Below are 20,534 nucleotides of genomic sequence, written 5' to 3'. Positions count from 1 at the left end.
TGTCTTTGAATCGGTGGGCCTGATGCCGTCCACCGTGATCCTCCTCCCCAGGAACTCCACTTCAGGTGCCAGGAAAATGCACTTCGAGCATTTTAACCTGAGCCCCACGCAGTTGAGTCGACTAAGAACCTCCTCCAGGTTCTGCAGATACTCGACTGTGTCCCGACCTGTAACCAAGATGTCGTCCTGGAAGACCACGGTGCACGGGACCGACTTCAGTCAGCTTTCCATTTTTCTCTGGAATATCGCCGCCGCTAATCGAATTCCAAACGGGCATCTGTTATAAATGAAGAGACCTTTGTGCGTGTTGATGCAAGTGAGGCCCTTCGATGATTCCTCCAGCTCCTGCGTTATGTAGGCTGGTCAAATCCAGCTTCGTGAACGTCTTTCCTCCCGCCAGCGTTGCAAAGAGGTCATCGGCCTTTGGTAGTGGGTATTGGTCCTGCAGGGAGAAACGATTGATAGTTACTTTGTAATCGCTACAGATTCTAACGGTGCTGTCTCCCTTGAGGACTGGGACAATTGGACTGGCCCACTCGTTGAATGTGATTGGTGAAATGATGCCCTCTCTTTGCAGCCGGTCTAGCTCGATCTCTACCCTTTCTCTCATCATGTACGGTACTGCTCATGCCTTGTGATGAATGGGTCGCGCCCCCGGAATCAGGTGGATCAGCACTTTTGCTCATTGGAATTTCGCAATGCCTGGTTCGAACAGCGAAGGGAACTTGTTTAAGTCCTGGGCACACAAAGTGTCCTCAACAGGTGATAGCGCTCGGACATCGTCCCAGTTCCAGCGTATCTTTCCCAGACAGCTCCTGCCGAGCAGCGTGGGACCATTGCCCGGTACCACCCAGAGTGGTAGTTTGTGCACTGCTCCATTGTAGGAGACCTTTACGGTAGCACTGCTGATTACGGGAATCAGTTTCTTTGTGTAAGTTCCTAGTTTCGTGCAAATTGGAGTTAAGACTGGCCTTGAGGCCTTGCTGCACCACAATTTTTCGAAAGTCTTTTTGCTCATGATGGACTAGCTCGCGCCCGTGTCCAGCTCCATTGGCACCGGGAGTCCATTTAGTTCCACATTCAGCATTATCGGGGGCCACTTTGTGGTGAATGTGTGCACCCCATGTACCTCTGCCTCCTCGGTCTGAGGCTCTGGTTCGTCGTGATCTGGCGTGGATCTGTCCTCCTCTGCAACATGGTGGTTTGCAGGATTTACAGGATTTGCAGCTTGCCTGCACATACGTTGGAGGTGTCCCATTGTTCCACAGCCCTTGCAAACATACCCTTTGAAGTGGCATGAATGGAAACGATGATCACCCCCTCAGCGCCAACAAGGTGCTAATGGCCTTGCATTCATCACCCTTGATGGTGGACTCTAAGACATCTGTGGACGTGCAGCTGCAGGCATGTGTGACCTGCCCTGTATGTTGTGATTTGAAAATAACATCATTTTGTTCACAGTACTTGTAGCAGCACTTGTGTGCTGAGAGATTTGCTTCGTATTGTCACTGGTGGCAATGAATGCCTGGGCTATCGCTATGGCCTTACTCAAGGTTGGGGTCTCTACAGTCAAAAGTTTGTGAAGTATGGTTTTGTGGCCAATGTCAAGTACGAAAAAGTCTCTGAGCATGTGCTCTAAATGTCTTTCAAATTCGCAATTTCCTGCAACACGTCTTAGCTCGGTGACATAACTTGCCACTTCCTGGCCTTCAGACCTTTTGTAGGTGTAGAACTGGTACCTCGCCATCAGAACGCTTTCCTTCGGGTTCAAATGCTCCCGGACCAGTGTGCACAAATCATTGTACAATTTCTCCGTGGGTTTCGCTGGAGTAAGCAGATTTTTCATGAGGCCATATGTTGGTGCCCTACAGACGGTGAGGAGAATCGCCCTTCGTTTGGCAGCATTCTCTTCTCCATTCAGCTCATTGGCTACGAAGTATTGGTCAAGTCACTGCACAAAGGTTTCCCAATCATCTCCCTCCGCGAATTTCTCCAGGATGTCCACTGTTCGCTGCATCTTTGGGTTCGCTATCTGTATCTTGTTGCCAGTTGTTATGTATGAAGAAAGAATCAGACTGAATACTGTGAGCACAAAGTAAAGTGTGACTGTGGTCTTTTATTGCAGGTCTCCAGAGTGTCTCTCCAACCGGTGAGACCTCCTTAAGTACCTGTGTTCCCAAGGGATTATGGGATCCCTTGGGACTCCAGGTGATGAGCCCTCTGGTAGCTGTACAGAGTATATACAAGTTTACATATATAACATAGGGTAGGGGGGATCTTTAGAGGAAGTTTGGCCTGGAGGGCCAGGGGAAGGAAGAGAAGTAGCAGAGGCAGCTGATCAGATGGTGTCAATCTTAGTGACAAAGAAGTCCATGAGCTGCTCGTTGTTGTAGGTGAGGGTGGAAAAGACATGCAAGGGTTTAAGCCGTCAGTTTACAGTAAAGAAAAGAAGCCGGGGTTATCTCTGCATTCCAGAATAATCCTGGAATAGTGACAGTTTTGGCAAACGAGAGCAGGACCCAATAGTGCTTTATGTGGTTCAGCCAGATTTAGCAGTGAATGGCTAAACCAGTTGTCCGCTATATCCGTTGAAGTCTGCATCCCTTGGACGTAAGGGAGTGGTGATGAAGGCCTTACCAGGGGAACGACGAGGATGAGATTGAGTTATGATTTTAATGGGGACTAGGGCATGAAAGGTAGAGATGAGAGTGTGGTTGAGCAGATCAATAACTTCAGAAATGTTGTGGTGAATGGAGGGCCAAAGGCTGGACAGTTGTGATTTTAAAAGTGCAGTTGTAAGTGAGTACCTTTAAAAGGAAATGGTATGGTCTGAATTAAAGGGGCTAAAGATGGGAAAAACATCAGGGCCAACTATAATTTTCCTTGGGTATGGAGGCTGATGTTGTTAGTATTGATCTAGTAAATATTTCTAATACAGGTAATTTAATAAGAACTGGGGCATGACATACACCTTCCTCCAGATGTTTGGAGGAAGTGCTGGCCTTATTAAAAAAGGATTAAAATGACAACATGGTGAATGTTTCTCCTTCTCTTCCCGTCCCTCTCCTCCCAAATGTATTGCCGCCTTGTTTGGGTACAGTTCCACAAATGCCAATTGCCCTCTGGTACCTTGCCGACATGACCATTATTCATGTATGTCATAATAGGGAGTGTAAACAGGCTATTAAACCTTAGAGCAGGGTGTCAAACTCAATTTACATGGTGGGTCTGATCCGATATCCTAGCACTTGTTGTGGGCCACATTCAGCAAAAGTTATTTAGACACACTGAGGTAGAAATCTCCTGACCCCTCCCCCAATCCCAATCTAAGTTTTCCTCTCCCTCCCCCAGTCCAAATCTATGTCTCCCAACCTCCTCAGTCCCAATCTCAGTCTCCTGAGCACCCCCACCCGAGTTCTAATCTCAGTCTCCTGATACCCGTTATCACAATTTCATATGTCCCGAACCCTCAGTCCCAATCTCAGTCTCCCAACCACCACAGTCCCAATCTATGTCTCCTGAGCCTGCCCAGTCCCAGTCCCAGTTTCCCTCTCCCCCTCTCCCCACCCAAGTCCCAACCTCAGTCTCCCGACCACGCCCAGAATCAATGTCGGTCTCCCTCACCACTCTAACCCCCTCCCCCTGAGTCACAATCTCGGTCTCCCGAGCGCCCCCCCCCCCCCCGCCAGTCCCAATTTCAGTCTCCCTCCCCCCCCCCCCACCCAGGACCAATGTCAGTCTCCCATCCCCCCTCTCCCACCCCCTTCTGTCCGAATCTCCATCTCCCAAGCCCCCACCTCCCCCAGTTCCAATGTCAGTCTCCCTCCCCCCTCTCAAAAGGAACATATTAAGAACATAAGAAATATGAGCAGGAGTAGGCCATACGGCCCCTCGAGCCTGCTCCGCCATTTAATACGATCATGGCTGATCCGATCATGGACTCAGCTCCACTTCTCTGCGCGCTCTCCATAATCCTTTATTCCCTTAGCATTTAAGAAACTGTCTATTTCTGTCTTAAATTTATTCAATGTCCCAGCTTCCACAGCTCTCTGAGGCAGCAAATTCTACAGATCCACAACACTCTGAGAGAAGAAATTTCTCCTCATCTCAGTTTTAAATGGGCGGCCCCTTATTCTAAGATTATGCCCTCTAGTTCTAGTCTCCCCTATCAGTGGCAACATCCTCTCTGTATCCACCTTGTCAAGCCCCCTCATAATCTTATACGTTTCGATTAGATCACCTCTCATTCTTCTGAATTCTAATGAGTAGAGGCCCAACCTACTCAACCTTTCCTCATAAGTCAACCCCCTCATCTCCAGAATCAACCTTGTGAACCTTCGCTGAACTGACTCCAAAGCAACTATATCCTTTCGTAAATATGGAAACCAAAACTGCACGCAGTATTCCAGGTGTGGCCTCACCAATACCCTGTACAACTGTAGCAAGACTTGCCTGCTTTTATATTCCATCCCCTTTGCAATAAACGCCAAGATTCCATTGGGCTTCCTGATCACTTGCTGTACCTGCATACTAACCTTTTGTGTTTCATGCACAAGTACCCCCCAGGTCCCGCTGTACTGCAGCAGTTTGCAATCTTTCTCCATTTAAATAATAACGTGCTCCTTGATTTTTTCTGCCAAAGTGCATGACCTCACACTTTCCAACAGTATACTCCATCTGTCAAATTTTTGCCCACTCACTTAGTCTGTCTATGTCCTTTTGCAGATTTTGTGTGTCCTCCTCACACATTGCTTTTCCTCCCATCTTTGTATTGTCGGCAAACTTGGTCACGTTACATTCAGTCCCTTCCTCCAAGTCGTCCTAATCTCAGTCTCCCACGCCCCCCCCAGGACCAATGTCAGTTTCCCTCCCCCGCTCTTCCCCCACCTCCCGAGTTCCAATCTCAGTCTCCCACGCCACCCCCAGGACCAATGTCAGTTTCCCTCACCCCCTCTTCCCCCACCTCCCAAGTTCCAATCTCAGTCCCATGAGCCCCCCACTCCAGAACAAATGTCAGTCTCCTGACTCCCCCCAGGATCAATGTCAGGCTCCCTGCTCCCCCCCACTTTCCCAGTTCCAATCTCAGTCTCCTGAACTCCTCCCACAATCGCAGTCCCAATCTCAATCCCCCAACACCCCATGTCCCAATCTCCTGCCCCATTGTTAGCCGACCCAGACTCACATCTCTCCATGCTCCTTCTCTCTCCCCTTCACATTCTGACCATTCCTAAGTGAGTGCTGGCTCTATGCTGGGGATGGTGGGTGGGGTGTTGATGTTATGGAGAGGGCGGGAAAGTGAGAGGGGGCGTGCTGCTGCGGTACAAAGTTTAAAAGCCACTTCTCACAACCTGGGAGATTCGTGTCCTATCTCGGGATACATGGCAACACTAAACAGAGGACAACATGGGCCGGGTTAAACTGTACTGTGGCCCGTATGTTTGACATTCCTGTTTTCGAGCCTGATCCTGTCATCAGTTATCAGCCACTTCCTAAACTGAGGCCAATTGTACCATCTCTACTATTAGTAAGGGTGAGTTTAGCTAACTCAGCACTAATATAACCTGGGATCTTGCTACCATTTATGGTTCAGCCTCCTATTCTGTAATGCTGAGCCACCCTTCCTCCCACCTCCCCCAAGCCTCGTCCTCGGGATTATTTTGTACGGCTGTCTTTCGGTACAGCTTCCATTTCAATTGTGGTAGAGTAGCACAAAGAACCTGCAGAAAGTAGATTTACTCCAGCACTTGCAGCTAAAACGATTTTGTCTAACCTTTCTCAATACAATGGAGATAGTATTCCTAGTATGAAAGCAAGATGTGTATTGTAAGTGTGGGGCAGGACAGTGAATTATCAGCTTCCTGCATGCACAGGAGAAATAATGAGTGGCAGAGATAAGACCTGTGAACAGCTGAGATAAAAAAAATTTCTGTGCATGGGAATGCGCGTGGGTGCTCCTACAATTTGCATGTTTGCATTCACAGGGTCTATTTTCCAGTTGGTGGAACAGGCATGCGAGGGCCAGGAAATTGTGCAGAGAATCATATTTTCACATCCCTGTCTGAATTAGTCAGTGCAAGAGCTTTATTATCATATTTAAATTGATGGTAATGGCATTACAAAGCAGCATAACATGATTCCCATATTTTCACATGGTGATTGTGCTCTGCATTCAGCTCACTCATATAAAATGAGTAATGAAGGCCAGATATGTTCTGATGTTTCAGAAGTTGACTTGTTAAAGAGTGAACTACATTATTGTTTAAAGGTGGAGTGTTGTTTAGTGTCATTTCTATTTGAATTTTGATAACTGGATTCCTGATTGCTGGCTTTTATTGTTGCATTTACATTTGTAGGATTTTTGAATGTGATTTCCGACAGGTGCTTCTCCATACATGGGTTTCCCTTTTGAAAGTTACAATTAAATCTGCTTGACCACCCTTCCAGATCGTAACAACTTGCTGCGTAAAAAGAATTCTCCTCATTGCACCCCTAACTTTCTTTCCAATTATCTTAAATCTGTGTCTTTTGCTTACTGACCCTGCTGCCAGTAGAAAAAAGTTTCTCTCTAGCTACTCTATCAATACGCCTTATAATTTTGAACACTATTAAAATGCCCCTTTGCCTTCTCTGCTGTTAGGAGAACAATCCCAGCTTCTCCAGTCTCTCGACATGATTGAAGCTCCTCATCCCTGGTACCATTCTGGTGAGTCTCCTCTGCACTCTCTCCAAGGCCTTGACATCCTTTCTAAAGTGTGGTGCCCAGAACTGGACACTGAGGTCTAAGCAGTGTTTTATGAAGGTCTACAAAAACTTCATTGCTTTTGCACTCTATGGCTCCGATCTTTATTGAAGCGAAATTTTCTAGCAGGGAGGAGGAGTTCTTACTGTGGAGTTTTTTTCAACAGGATCCCTGCCCAGAAGCCAGCCTGATTGACTGACTTGGTTCCCTGTCGGACAGGGAACGTTGCAGAAGAGGTAGCAGCCCAGGCGCAGGTAGGTTTCCTGCTGCTTGGGTTAGAGATCGTAAGATAGAGGGTTGGTACAGTGTGGATTGGAGGGTTGGGGATGGCGGGGTGGGGGTGTCACAGGGGGTGGAGGGTCACTGTTGGAGACAGATCAGAGTCAGAGATGAGGGGTTTCAGGGTTGGTAATCGCGGGGGGCTCAGTGATCGCGATAGAGTCCGATCGGGGGGTTTCAATTGGGGTGGGGTTCGATCGCAGGGGCGGGTGTCCAATTGCAGGGAGGGAAGCAGGTTAGCTTGGTGTGCTGGGAAAGCACTCCTCCTCCTAGCCTACAAGCAGTGCTGGAAAAGCACTTACTTCCATGCTGCAGTCCCCTCCTCCCTTTAGCTGTTGGCCAGGCTGGTTTTAATAGAAGAGAGTTAAAATATGAAGCACACAGTCTCATTAACATATTTAAATGAGCAACCTGCCTCCTGGGAATGGATTGGTTGCCTGTCCCCTATCCCGCCTTTGTGAGTTCGAGGTGGGTTGAGTTTGGGTTAGATATTATGGTGGTGGAAATAGGTGGTCTTAGTTATGCTGTGGATATGTAGTCAATAGCTCATTTCAGGGTCAAATATGACACCTAGGTTGTGAACAATGTGGTTCAGCCTCAGACAGATGTTAGGGAGAGGGTTGGAGTCAATGGCTAGGGAATGGAATTTGTGGTGTTCATCAAAATCAATGGCTTTGGTCTTCCCCCTATTTAATTGAAGGAAACATCTGCTCATCCAGAATTGGATGTTGGACAAACAGTCTCATTGAGAGAAGTGGTAGTGGGGTAGAGCTGGGTGTCGTCAGCGTACATGTGGAAACCAATGCTGTATTTTCGGATGATGTTGCCGAGGGGCAGCATGTAGATGGGAAATAGAAGGGTGCCAAGTATAGATTCTTGGGGACACCAGAGATAACCATGTGGGAGTGAGAAGAGAAGCTATTGCAGGTGATTCTCTGGCTACAATTAGATAGATAAGAATGGAACGAGGCAAGTGCAGTCCCACCCAGCTGGACGATGGTGGTGAGGCATTGGAGGAGGATGGAGTGGTCAACCATGTCAAATGCTGCAGACAGGTCAAAAGGAATGAGGAGGGATAGTTTACCTTTGTCAGAGTCTCAAAGGAGGTAATTTGTGACTTTGATCAGAGCCGTTTCAGTACTGTAGCTGGGGTGGAAACCTGATTGGAGAGATTCAAGCATGGAGTTCCGGGTAAGATGGGGACGTATCTGGGAGGTGCAACATGTTCAAGGACTTTGGAAAGTAATGAGAGGTTGGACTTGGGGCATTAGTTTGCAAGGACGGAGGGGTCAAGTGTTGTTTTTTTGAGGAGGAGGTGATGATGGCAGATTTGAGGGAGAGGGGGACAGTATATGAGGAGGAGAACCGTTAAGAATGTCAGCTAACATGGGAACCAGAAAGGAAGTTGGGTGGTCTGCAGTTTGGTAGGAATAGGGTCAAGGGAGCAGGAAGTGGGTCTCGTGGACAAGCTGAGTGCAGAGAGGTCATGAGGGGATTTTGGAGAGAAACGGGAGAAAGACTGGCTTCTGTGATGGTGGGGACCTCAGGAGGAGGCCGAAATGGATCAGCCACTCAGCACTTCTGGCTGAAGATGCTTATGTCAAGGTAAAGGGTATATTTACATAATTATAATTAATACATTTGGAAAATTGATTCATTCTGAATACAAGCATTGTTTTCTTAAAAAAAAAACCTTTCTCGAATTTGGAGCAGTTCTGCAAAGCATGGGGCCATGGTATATTGACAGATGGATTAAGAGCACAAGAAAGTGTGGAATGAGGAAAGTCCATTGAGCCTTCCTTCTACAGATTACATGTAATTTCTCCAATTATATAAGCTATCTATTTAATTTCCCAGGAAAGATTCTGCAAAATTCCTCTCTAATAATGCAAGGAAAACTAAGAAAAATGTCAGGTTATCTATCCAGTCTTACATCCTACATTATTCATTCTTGATTAATCACCTTTCTTGACATATCATTTTTATGGTGTTGGTCATTCATTTGATCATCTGTAATTGTATGCATGAGGACCTTCAATCCATTTCTTTATCAAACCATCCTGCTCTTTTTAAAGGTGTTAATTGACAAAGAAGTAACTCGTTTTGCTAGCAGCCTATTTCATTTATACACTATTCTGTAGGGAAAGAAACCTTCCTAATCTTAAATCTTGCTTAATGCTTATTAATTTTATACTTGTATCCTTTAGTTGTGCGCTCTTAGTCCCGGTTAAATAATTTGCTTGCAGCTGCATTAATCTTTTCCATCATCATTCTAAAAACCCAGATCATGCCTTCTTTCACCCCTGTGTCTCTCTGCATAACTTGTTCAATTTTAACTTCATCACCCTCACACTTACTACCTTTTTGAACATATTAATGATTTTTTCAAGTTAAAGTGCTGAAATTAAATACAATATTTCAAATCTAGCTTTGCTAATGGTCAATACAAGACTGGAATAGAGTGACTTCTTTCAACTTTCATTTAAATGCTCTTGATCTGTGTCCCAGTAAATTATCATTTTTTTAAAATAATAGTTTTACATTAACTAGGTGCAGTCAGTGTATGATTAACTATGATGCCCCAATTATTTTTGCTCCCTCTTGCTATTGGGCATTGTGTACATATTTCATATGTACAGGGTATCCTATATTTATCTTAAATCCATTTATTATTCCTTACCATCCACTAATTGGTCTAATTCTCTTTGAATGCCACCAGTCTCTCTTATACTTATAAGCTCACACAGTTTGCTGTTATCAATAAACTTCTTTAATATACTAATAAAAAGTGTGAACAGTAGATAATCCAAAGTAAATCCCTGCAGAACACCACTGGTCATTATTCCTAAGCAGAACTTCTCAATTTATTCTAACTTTCAGCTCTCCATTCCATAAACTGCTTTCAATCCACTCATCCTATTTGCTATTCATTGCAAAGCATTTTTTTTATAGGCCACAAATGTGGAACCTCAGCAAATTATTTCTAGAAAATGCAGATGGATAATATTCACTGGATTATCCTTCCCACTGAATTTAATTTCCGCCTCAATGAGTCTCAGTACATTAGCGAGGCACGACAATCCCTGGTGACTATTCTTATTGATCTCTGTGCTCTTTAGTTAAATTTAGACAGTACCCCCGTAAAATATTCTTGACCATACGGATTGTTTTACTACTATGATTTCAGGACTCATTACTCACTACTCACAATTGTCTACCTCTGTATTTTTTACCTCCTTACTCAGCCACTGTGGCCTTGTTTACCTATGTTTCTCATTCTATTTATTGCAATACACTTCCTTTCTATATCCTTTAAAACACTGTCTTAAATATATTCCTTTTCCGTTGATTTGTTTTACAGTACCAGCTCCCACAAATCTTTTTCAAAGAAACAAATTCTTACGTTTATATTGTGCATGATCACATTTCTCAGAAACATCCCAAAATGCTTTATATTAATTATTCTGCAGTGCAATCACTGTTGATATGTATTCATTTTCTTCAAAATAGTGCTATCGGGTGGCCATGAATCGGAGAGAGGTGAGGGGGGAGAGGCTCATTCTAACATAAATGATGGATATGTCTGCCCAGGATCTTCAATGCTTTATTTTACATGCCTCCTGCAGGAATCTGTGTAACTGTGGTCACATCTAGGGCACCTGCCTGTTGAGCTGAGGCTAGGAATCTCAGATGAATGTTGGTGTTCAGAGGGACCTGAGTGTCCTTGTACACAATCACTGAAAGTTAACATGCAGGCACAGCAAGCAATTAAGAAAGCAAATGGTATGTTACCTTCATTACAAAAGGATTGGAGTATAAGAGTAAAGAAGTCTTACTGCATTTATATAGGGCCTTGGTAAGACCACACTTGGAGTACTGGGTATAGTTTTGGTCTCCTTACCTAAGGAAGGATATACTTGCCTTAGAGGGAATGCAACAAAGGTTCATCAGAAAGTTTCCTGGGATGAGGGTTTGTCCTATGAGGAGAGATTGAGGAGACTAGGCCTATATTCTTTAGAATTTAGAAGAATGAGAGGTGATCTCATTGAAACATGTAAAATTCTTAAAGGGCTTAATAGGGCAGAGGATGAGAGGTCGAGAGCTGGGAGGATGTTTCCCCTGGCTGGAGACTTTAGAACTAGGGGGTCACAGTCTCAGAATAAGGGGTCTGCCATTTAAGACTGAGATGAGGAGAAATGTCATCACTCAGAGGGTAATGAATCTTCGGAATTTTCTACCCCAGTGGGCTATGGATGCTAAGTCATTGATTATATTCAAGATTGATAGATTTTTGGATATTAAGGGAATCAAGGGATATGGGGATATTGCAAGAAAGTGGAGTGAGGTAGAAGATCAGCCACGATCTTGTTGAATGGCAGAGCAGACTCAAAGGGCTGAATGGCCTACTCCTGTTCCTATTTCTTAGGTTCTTATGAAGTTGACCTGCTTGGTGGGATGCCAGGAACAGCTCAAAGTCAAAATTGTAGCTATCCTTCAGTCCGTTTGTAAGAAGGCGAAATAATCCTACCATTGAAAAATCCTCAGTGGTCTTGGATGCATGCCAAGCCTGGCATATCCAGGGAAGAGCTGGGGAGTTCTCCCAGGTGTCCTAGTCAATACCTATCCTTCAACCAACACTACTAAAACAGATTATTTGGTCATTATCTCATTGCTGTTTGCAGGACTTTGATGTGCATAAATTGGTTGCCGCGTTTCCTGATTACACCAGTAACTGCACTTCAAAAGTACTTCATTGTTTGTAAAACGCTTTGGGATGCCCTGAGGCCATGAATGGCGATATATAAGTGAAAGTCTTTCTTTCTTAAATTCCACCTTTCTGCCTCATTCGCACTGGAGTGACAGCAGGAGTGCGCTAGATGGCCATAAATTTTTATCCCAGGGGTCTTCAACATCTATCTGAATGAGCAGATGATGCCTTGGTTTCGCATCTCATCCAAAGGAAAATGAGATCATTTCACAGCCCCAAAATTGTTCTTCTGAAGTCTTTCTCTACTGTAATGATTATTTTTGACCTTGGGCTTAATTGTAATTTCAAATTCAACAGTATAATAAAGTGATGATGACTGGAACCAAGTTTCATATTACCATTGTGAATTAATTGTTTTCGGTCACTGTTTTCGGTCCCCGCCACAAACTCCATTCCCTAGCCACTGACTCCATCCCTTTTCCCAACTTCTGTCTGAGACTGAACCAGACTGTTTGCAACCTTGGTGTCAATATTTGACCCTGAAATGAGCTTCAACCACATATCCGCAGACTATTTCCACATCCGTAACATCGCCTGCCTCTGCCCTTGCCTCAGCTCATCCGCTGCTAAAGCCCTCGTCCATGCCTTTGTTACCTCTAGACTTGACTATTCCAATGCACTCCTGGCTGGCCTCCCACATTCTACCCTCCATAAACTAGAGGTGATACAAAACATGGCTGCCTGTGTCCTAAATCGCACCAAGTCCCGTTCACCCATCACCCCTGTGCTTGCTGACCTACATTGGCTTCCGGTTAAGCAATGCCTCGATTTCAAAATTCTCATCCTTATTTTCAAATTCCTCCATGGCCTCGCCCCTCCCTTTCTCTATAATCTCCTCCAGCCCCACAACCCCCCCGAAATGTCTGCGCTTCTCTAATTCTGCGCTCTTGAGCATCCCTGATTATAATTGCTCAACCATTGGTGGCCGTGCCTTCTGTTGCCTAGGCCCCAAGCTCTGGAAATCCCTGCCAAACCTCTCTGCCTCTTTTCCTCACTTTCTTCCTTCAAGATGCTCCTTAAAATCTACCTCTTTGACCAAGCTTTTGGTCACCAGCTCTAATTTCTACTTATGCGGCTCGGTGTCAAATTTTTATCACATAATACTCCTCTGAACGCCCTGAGATGTTTCACTATGTTAAAGGTGTAACATAAATAAATGTTATTGTTGTTATAATGTAATATTATGGGATGTTCAGAATAAATGAACATTTGGATATTCTCATCTGGTAAATTGTCTCACAAAAATTGAAGAATAGAGCAATAACATGATTAGTGGAATATCATTCGATCAATGATCATTTCGAGCACTGAAAATGTATTGCTTTTATCTTTAATAGTAATGTTAAAGGATTTTAAACTCTGAATCTTCGACTGTCATCCAAGTTGGCAAAGGGTCCAACTTGCATATTTAAGCAGCCTCACACCTATTTCTCGCAGGTGGGCCGCTCGCCCATTTACAGGCCTGCCTTAAAATTATATCAGATGGAGCTTGGACATCAATGGAGTGGCTGAGGTGCCCCACCACCCACCACACACTGCCCCAATTTTCAGGTGAAAAACAGCGGCTGGCAGCTGAAAATAGATCTTCACATCTTTTTCCTCATAATACGCTATCTCTCTCTCAATAGGAGCTCTGCCAAGGATTTTTGAAAGCAGGCTGCTGCAGGCTGATCCAGGATCTAAGTTCTCCTCAAGCTTCTGCCTTGAGGCTATAATCCCCGTATGAAAAAATAATTTGCCTCATGCTTTTTTACAATAACATAGTGAAAACCTCAGAAATACATCCTAGTTTGGAAGAATGGTACTACAATCACATATTATACTTTCTACGCTCAGATTCAGATTGTCCAATAAGTTAATGAATTTTATGGTCATAATTTGCTATGAATGCATTTACAGTAGGAATGTTGACTCCTGTACCACTGTGCCATGTTTAGTTTGCTCATCCACCCTGCAGACTCTGTCCTGATGCAAACAGGCAGCAAGAATCTCATAACTGTTGTATAAGGGCAATGGTCGAAGTTCCTCCAGCACTGTACCTGGGGTCCCCTTACCAGTCTGAGTTGCAGTCACACCCTCCTGTGACTGCCTCCTGAATCAAAGTGTCCAGGTATCTCTCCCCCTCCCTGACGCCCCGTAAAGTCTGCAGCTCAGACTCCAGCTCAACAACTCTGAGCTGAAGTTCCTTGAGATATAGATACTGACTGCGGATATGGCCATCCAGGGTTGTTATGTTGTCCATAAACTTCCAAATGCATACCTATATAACCGTGTTTTATTTATTTAATTAATTAGAGTTTATGAATTTAATTAACTTAGCTTGGAGTTTTTAAAAAACTAATTTAAGCAATAGGTCAATTAAATAAAATATTTACTTGTAACCCAAAGTACTACAAGTATTGGAGGTGAAGAGCGACAAATTCCCACTCTCTCCAAATTCCCAACTTTAGCACTTGTTAGCGCGAATGTACCCTCCAAGAATCACTCGTCACTCAGTGTCGGTCCATACATCAAAACGGTTTATTTCGCCGTCAGGGAGATGAAGCCACTGGTGGGTCCAGGTACCTCTCTCCACCGAACAAAGGGTTTCATGTATTTTTATATGCTTTACAACAGTTTACTACAGTTACATCAGCCCATTTCAGCCAGACACTTTCCAATCATATTGATTATAGATTACATATAGATTCAAATAGACCAATAGAAGTGGTATCTAAACATTAGGTGACTGCGTGATTGCCTCATGTGTTGCTAAGCGTTATTCATGGTCTTGTGACATGGTCTGGGCCCCCCTTATCTTACTGTCTTTGGGCAGTCTCCTTGTCTTAGTCCTGTTATAGAGTCGTATTTTTCTAACATGAACCAGGACATCTTGTCTGAGGCCTGAAAACCCGTTGATTAGGGACATCTGCAGAACTCATGTTTATTCCTGTGTGAGAAACAGCAGTTATCAGTAACTAGGAATGCAGTTTCCTTTGGCTAGCTGAAATCCCTTGGAGCTTTGCTGAACCACGAGCAGCCATCTTCATACATTTTACACACGCATTTAAATACTACAGTTACATATTTAGTTCTAACATTATGCTACAGGTGCCGTTGCTCTGTGGGAAAATCTTTCTCTATAACAATCCCCCCTTTCGGTAAAAGGGCTAGTCCTAACCCCCTGAAACCGACACTAATTTATATTATTTTATTTTATATTTTTGTATCACCCGGTACTCCCTGCTTCGATGTGCTGGCCAGTCACGTGATTTCAGGAGTCCCAGTTGTTTTAGATCAAAGTAATATAGTACGAATTGACCCTTTCGCCTGTCACATGAACTTCCTTGCTTATCTGAGCTCTGGTGTTAAACCTCCATTGTTGTGCATAATATCTGCAGGACCGGCAAGCCATGACTCCCCATGCTAACGCTAGGACTAGGTGTATTCCAACCAGTGTATGTGATATCATTCAAATCCAAGGGTGGATGTTGACATTCATCCCCCAGTTCAAAACCCTCCTCCACCAACTCTCATCTTGCAGCTCTGTGTCGGTGTCTTTCTCCAGTATCTCAATCTTTGTCCGCAGTTGGTGGTAGAGCTGGCCGACTCTAAGTCTTAGTTTCCTTAATACTTCCGCTAAATGGGTAATAGGGGCCTGCTCTGGCTCGTCATAGTCCTGCAGGTGAGCATGGAGCCAATCGGTGGCGTTAATGATCTCGGTACCTTGCCGTCTAACTTGGATAATGCGGGCTTGCCCTATGGTAACGGGTTGTAGGGGTGTAAAGGAGAAGTTTGGTTGCGGGATCTGGCATTGCAAGCCGTTATACTGATATGAACGTTCTGTGGTGGAGACACAGTATCTCCCTTTGCCTCCGTACCCGGCCTGGGCAAAATGTGTAGGGGCAGGTACTATTTCCAGAACGCATCCATCGGTTCGATTAAAACCACACTCATCTAATTCTCCCTGTTCCACCGGGTGGGGGCACACCGTGATCTCACCCCTTTGTTTGCGCCCTGTCAGGGAGATGCCATATAGCGTGTTATTTTTACGGATAGCGGAGTCGGCGGTTAAATAGTAACAGAGGGAGGTATTGTCCCGTACAACCCCGATATTCTCCAGTTGATAAAGGGGAAATGGACCTGAGTCTCGTGTGACTATAGTAATCATCAAGACAATCCCCACTCCTGCCGCTATGCCCATCTGGCAGTTTGGGATCGCGGGGTATACTCTGGTTAGTCCCTTTAGAGTGCAGTTATCCAGTGTCCCCTTCAGCTTGGCTAGCTGGGCCAGATGTGAGCTGTCTATCCAGTCTGGTACCTCCCCCCTTTGGATCTGATCGAGGTTGTGTCGTATCTGTCCCACCATCCACAAACCATAAGCATGACAGAGTTGCCCTTGTCGGATCTTTCCGGCATCTTACTGAAATTCCATCTAACTGTACCTTCATGCCTTCCCTTCCTAAGTCGGCTTGGTCTTTCTGATTCTGCTCTGCCCGCTCCAACAGTTCCCTTATTAATTCTTTAAGTTGTTCCATCTTTTCATTCAGCTCTTGTATATCCAGTTACTATGGAGGTCCCGGTATTAAAGCAGGTAGCAGCGTCATTAATTATTCCGCTCTTATGCCTATGCACCTGCTCTTGTCCTCGGAACCTACTGGCACCCATGGCATCGGCAGCCTGCTGCATTACAATCTTACTTAATACACTATACATCTTCCTTGTCTTCTGTACAATACTCCGGCATTTGTATGCCTGAAATATTGATCAGAACAGGCACAATTTCATGCTTAACATTATCATATAATAATTTACCTTTGTTAAGTGATACAATCCCGTTCTGCAGTCCCGTTGTGGTGAAAGGACATGGCAAGAGTTCGGGTGAGGTGGACATCACTATGGGGCGCGGTGTCGAAGGTGGTGAAAAACATACGTACAAAGACACAGCGGCTGCTCCCACCTCTTCATAATACCCGCATACCCCCACCCCTTTTCGGTACGTGCCCGCCAGTTGGGGCTTAATAGGGGGTGTGCAAATTATCCCGAAAGTACACTTATCAGGTCCCCGGGCCTCTTCCCTCCTGATGCAGTTGACCCTGGTATCAGTGGAGCAGTGTACGCATACCGTATTCTTGCTCGAATGTATCTGCAGCCAGGCATTAAAATAAGTTCTGTCTTTGCTCCAGTCTTTGGCTGCTGGGATGCATATCCCATCAGTTAAATTAAACAAGATCCCATAGTTCGGGTAAGTGTGTCTTTCCTGCATTTGCTGCATCCCCCGTAGTCTATCCGGGTTATCTGATGCTTGCATGAGTGTCGAGATCATGCTGCAGAGCTGAAGTGGCCACTGTGATTCCATCTCGGTGGGTGTTTTATCTGCAAATTTTAAACAGATCCTAGTCGTCATCACCAGGTGTTAGGTTCTGGTCTACTCATCTTTTATCCATGCATGTCGAGGTCACTCTGTGAAATCGGAGGTAAGCGTTAGGTTGGGTTTGTGGACTCCACTTACCCACCGTGGGGTACATTGGCTCTGTTGCCACAGGTAATGGTGCTATGGCTGCGCACTGCACTATCCGTCTGGTCCCGTTTTTTAAAATCTCTTCCAGCTTATTTATCTTAGCTTTTAACTCTTGAATTTGTTTTGTTTGAGTATCTGTTTCTTTATTTGTATCACGCAAGTATTATTACATAGGCTAGTTCTATTTTATTTTTATCCTGACTGTCCCACCATTTCCTCTATCTGTCAGGTGAGTCTTTATTCTATTAAGAAATCCAAATTAATAAGGTCCAGTATAAAACAGCTGTCAATGGAAAGGGTTAACTCCTTTACAGGTTTGTAAGAAGGCCTGATGTCATTACGTGACTTCGCGTAATCATCCGAAAACATTTTTTTTCAAGTCTTTGTGTCTTCAAAACTTGCTTAGAAATTAGGAATCCGTTAAAACCGTAGAAATCATTAGTAAAGCCGTCATAATAAAAATCTTCTCATCAGGAAAGACAGCATTTTAGATTAGACTCCAATCTTTCCTAAACTTCTAATTCAAGTACTTGCCAAAGATTTTTTAAAATTGATTTAAAACGAGACCACACATTTTTTATAGCTATTTTGTTTACTGAAATCCAATTTTCACACAAGCTGTATACGTTCCAACATTTCGGGGTTTTTTTAATGGTCCCGTTCACTGGGCAAATCTTGCGTTTTATTTCTCTCTCAGCACAAAATCTAAACTTCCGTGCCAGTTCCATTTTCTATAAGAATTTTAAAATTCAGCAAGATTTTCTAATTCCCAGTTTTTTTTTCTTTCTGTGCTGAGTTCGCATAGCTTAGATCTTTTCTCCTCGTTATTTTCAAAACCCTCCTCCTTGTTTAGACTGTTCGGGACTTTTCTTGATAAACGTCTATTTTGGAAATCTTTTCAAACTGCAGTGAAACTTTCTCATAATTTAAAATCATTATCAATGGAGAGTGTCTTTTACCTCTTCCAAAATTTTTTCAATTAGACCAATATCTTTTTCACATCCAATATCAACTAGTCTTTAGTAAGTTATGTCTTTTTCCATCGCAAAAACTCCTTTTTTTCTTCAGCACCTATTTAGTATGTTACGTCTTTTTTTTTTCAGATCTCTTTTCTTCAAATTAGATTTTGTATTTTACACAGAGGGCTCGTGTCTCCGTAAATTAGTTAATTTAAAATCATCAGACAATCGGAAACACTTTTTCTTTCAAATTCGTTCAATTTGTTTTCTTTCAAGGTTGCGTCTTTATCTTTTTTCTTCATCTTTTCCATGACTAGAACGAAGTCTAGCACGTAGGCTTTGAGAGCTGCTTTTCGCTATCTCAAATATTCCAGTTTCAAGGCCGTTACAATGGCCTTTTTTTCTAAACTGCAAAAGCTTGCCGTTTTAACATTTTTTTTTCCAAAAGTCCCTTTTACACCTTCGCAGATAGCTCACCACTCGCCCAGGAGTTTGACTTGATCCCTGAAGGTATTTCTAGATTGTTTCCAAACCTTTTAGTCTTATTCCTCTTTTTTTTTAAGAGATCAGATTTAATTTAATATATATTTTTTTAGTTTGAATCTATCTCAGTATTTTGCTGTGCCTTCTCTTAATATCTCAAAATCCCAATTCAAATTTTGTAATGCCAATCTTTTATTTAAAACTCTTTTTTACTGAGGTAGAAGCTTTCGCGTCAAGGTTTTACACAAAGGAAAATGGAAGCGTACTCCCCAGCCCACAACCTCGAGAGACCCACGCAGGCTTTTTTTTAAAGGCATTCTTTATCTCATTCCTGGACTAAATTTATGTCTTTCAACCCAATGTAATCAATGATCGCGGGTTTTCTTTCGACAAGTAAGTGAGCGTGTCAAATAAATTTTTTTTTAAAAACCATCTTTTGCTCAACAAACCTATGTCCTTTGTACATTTCCTAGCTCTGTAACTTATCATCCGAATAAATCCACACCTGCGTTTCTAACTTAAAACTTCCTACATACAGGACAACACTACAAAGGGTTAAAAAAACTTTCACTCTGTCTGATAGAGTGGGTGGAGCTAAAACAAACAGACAGCTCCACCATTTTTCAAAACAGGCTTTCAGAAACATGAAAAATTCATTCCGCAGTCAAAAAATCACACAAGCACTCTCACTCAAAGACAGACATTCATAAAAGTCTCTCTGCATTCAACAAAGCTTATTGTTTGGCCAGCTCTATTTTTTTGGAACCATACATCACTTAAGATAATCATGATCAGGGTTTTTAAAATAAATTATAGATGATTGATTTACTTTCTCTGTTAATTTTACGTGGGCTCGAAGAATCAGAACCCAGGCCTTTTCTATTACTTTCTTTTGTTTCTCTGCCAGGTGGCGGGTAAGGGACCTTTCTGGCCCCCACTCGAGTTTTGTTGTTATACTGGCCATATTGTGTATTGGGGATGGTTAGCTCGTTAGGGATCTAACTCTCAGAGGTCCGCCCTTTTTTTACCCGGCGTGACTTGTAGTCGATCGTATAACTCTCAGAGGTCTGCTTTTTTTTTCCAGCGCAACTTGTAGTAGACCTTTCTAACTCGCAAATATTGGGGTAGGTAGCTCGTTCGGAATCTAGCTCTCAGAGGTCTGCCCTTTTATTTTCCGGCACGACTTGTAGTAGACCATCTAACTCTCAGCGGTCCGCTTGTACCCGGCGTGACTTATAGTAGACCATTCCTAGCTACTGTCAGGTCACACATATGCTGTTCCCGCAGTGCCCTACATCTCCTTATGACTACCTACCACCATTTTGCCTGTTGGTCCGACCCTCCTTACAGGTTGGATATTGCGTCGGCCTCCGGACACCACCTGGTCCCTTACCCCCCGGGATCTATTGCCAATACTCACCTGGATTCTCCAGGGGTGTCCCAACGGCCTCTGCAATATCCTGTTCATGATGCCATTGTTAGCGCGAATGTACCCTTCAAGAATCACTCGTCACTCAGGATCGGTCCATACATCAAAACGGTTTATTTCGCCAGCGGGGAGATGAAGCCACTGGTGGGTCCAGGTACCTCTCTCCGCTGAACAAAGGGTTTCATGGATTTTTATATGTTTTACAACAGTTTACTACAGTTACATCAGCCCATTTTGGCTAGATACTATCCAATCATATTGATTATAGATTACATATAGATTCAAATAGACCAATAGAAGTGGTCTCTAAACATTAGGTAACTGCGTGATTGCCTCATGTGTTGCTAATGGTTATTCATGGTCTTGTGACATGGTCC

Source organism: Pristiophorus japonicus, chromosome 1 (genome assembly GCF_044704955.1).
Source record: "Pristiophorus japonicus isolate sPriJap1 chromosome 1, sPriJap1.hap1, whole genome shotgun sequence".
NCBI lineage: Eukaryota > Metazoa > Chordata > Chondrichthyes > Pristiophoridae > Pristiophorus > Pristiophorus japonicus.
This window is presented reverse-complemented; position numbering follows the sequence as displayed.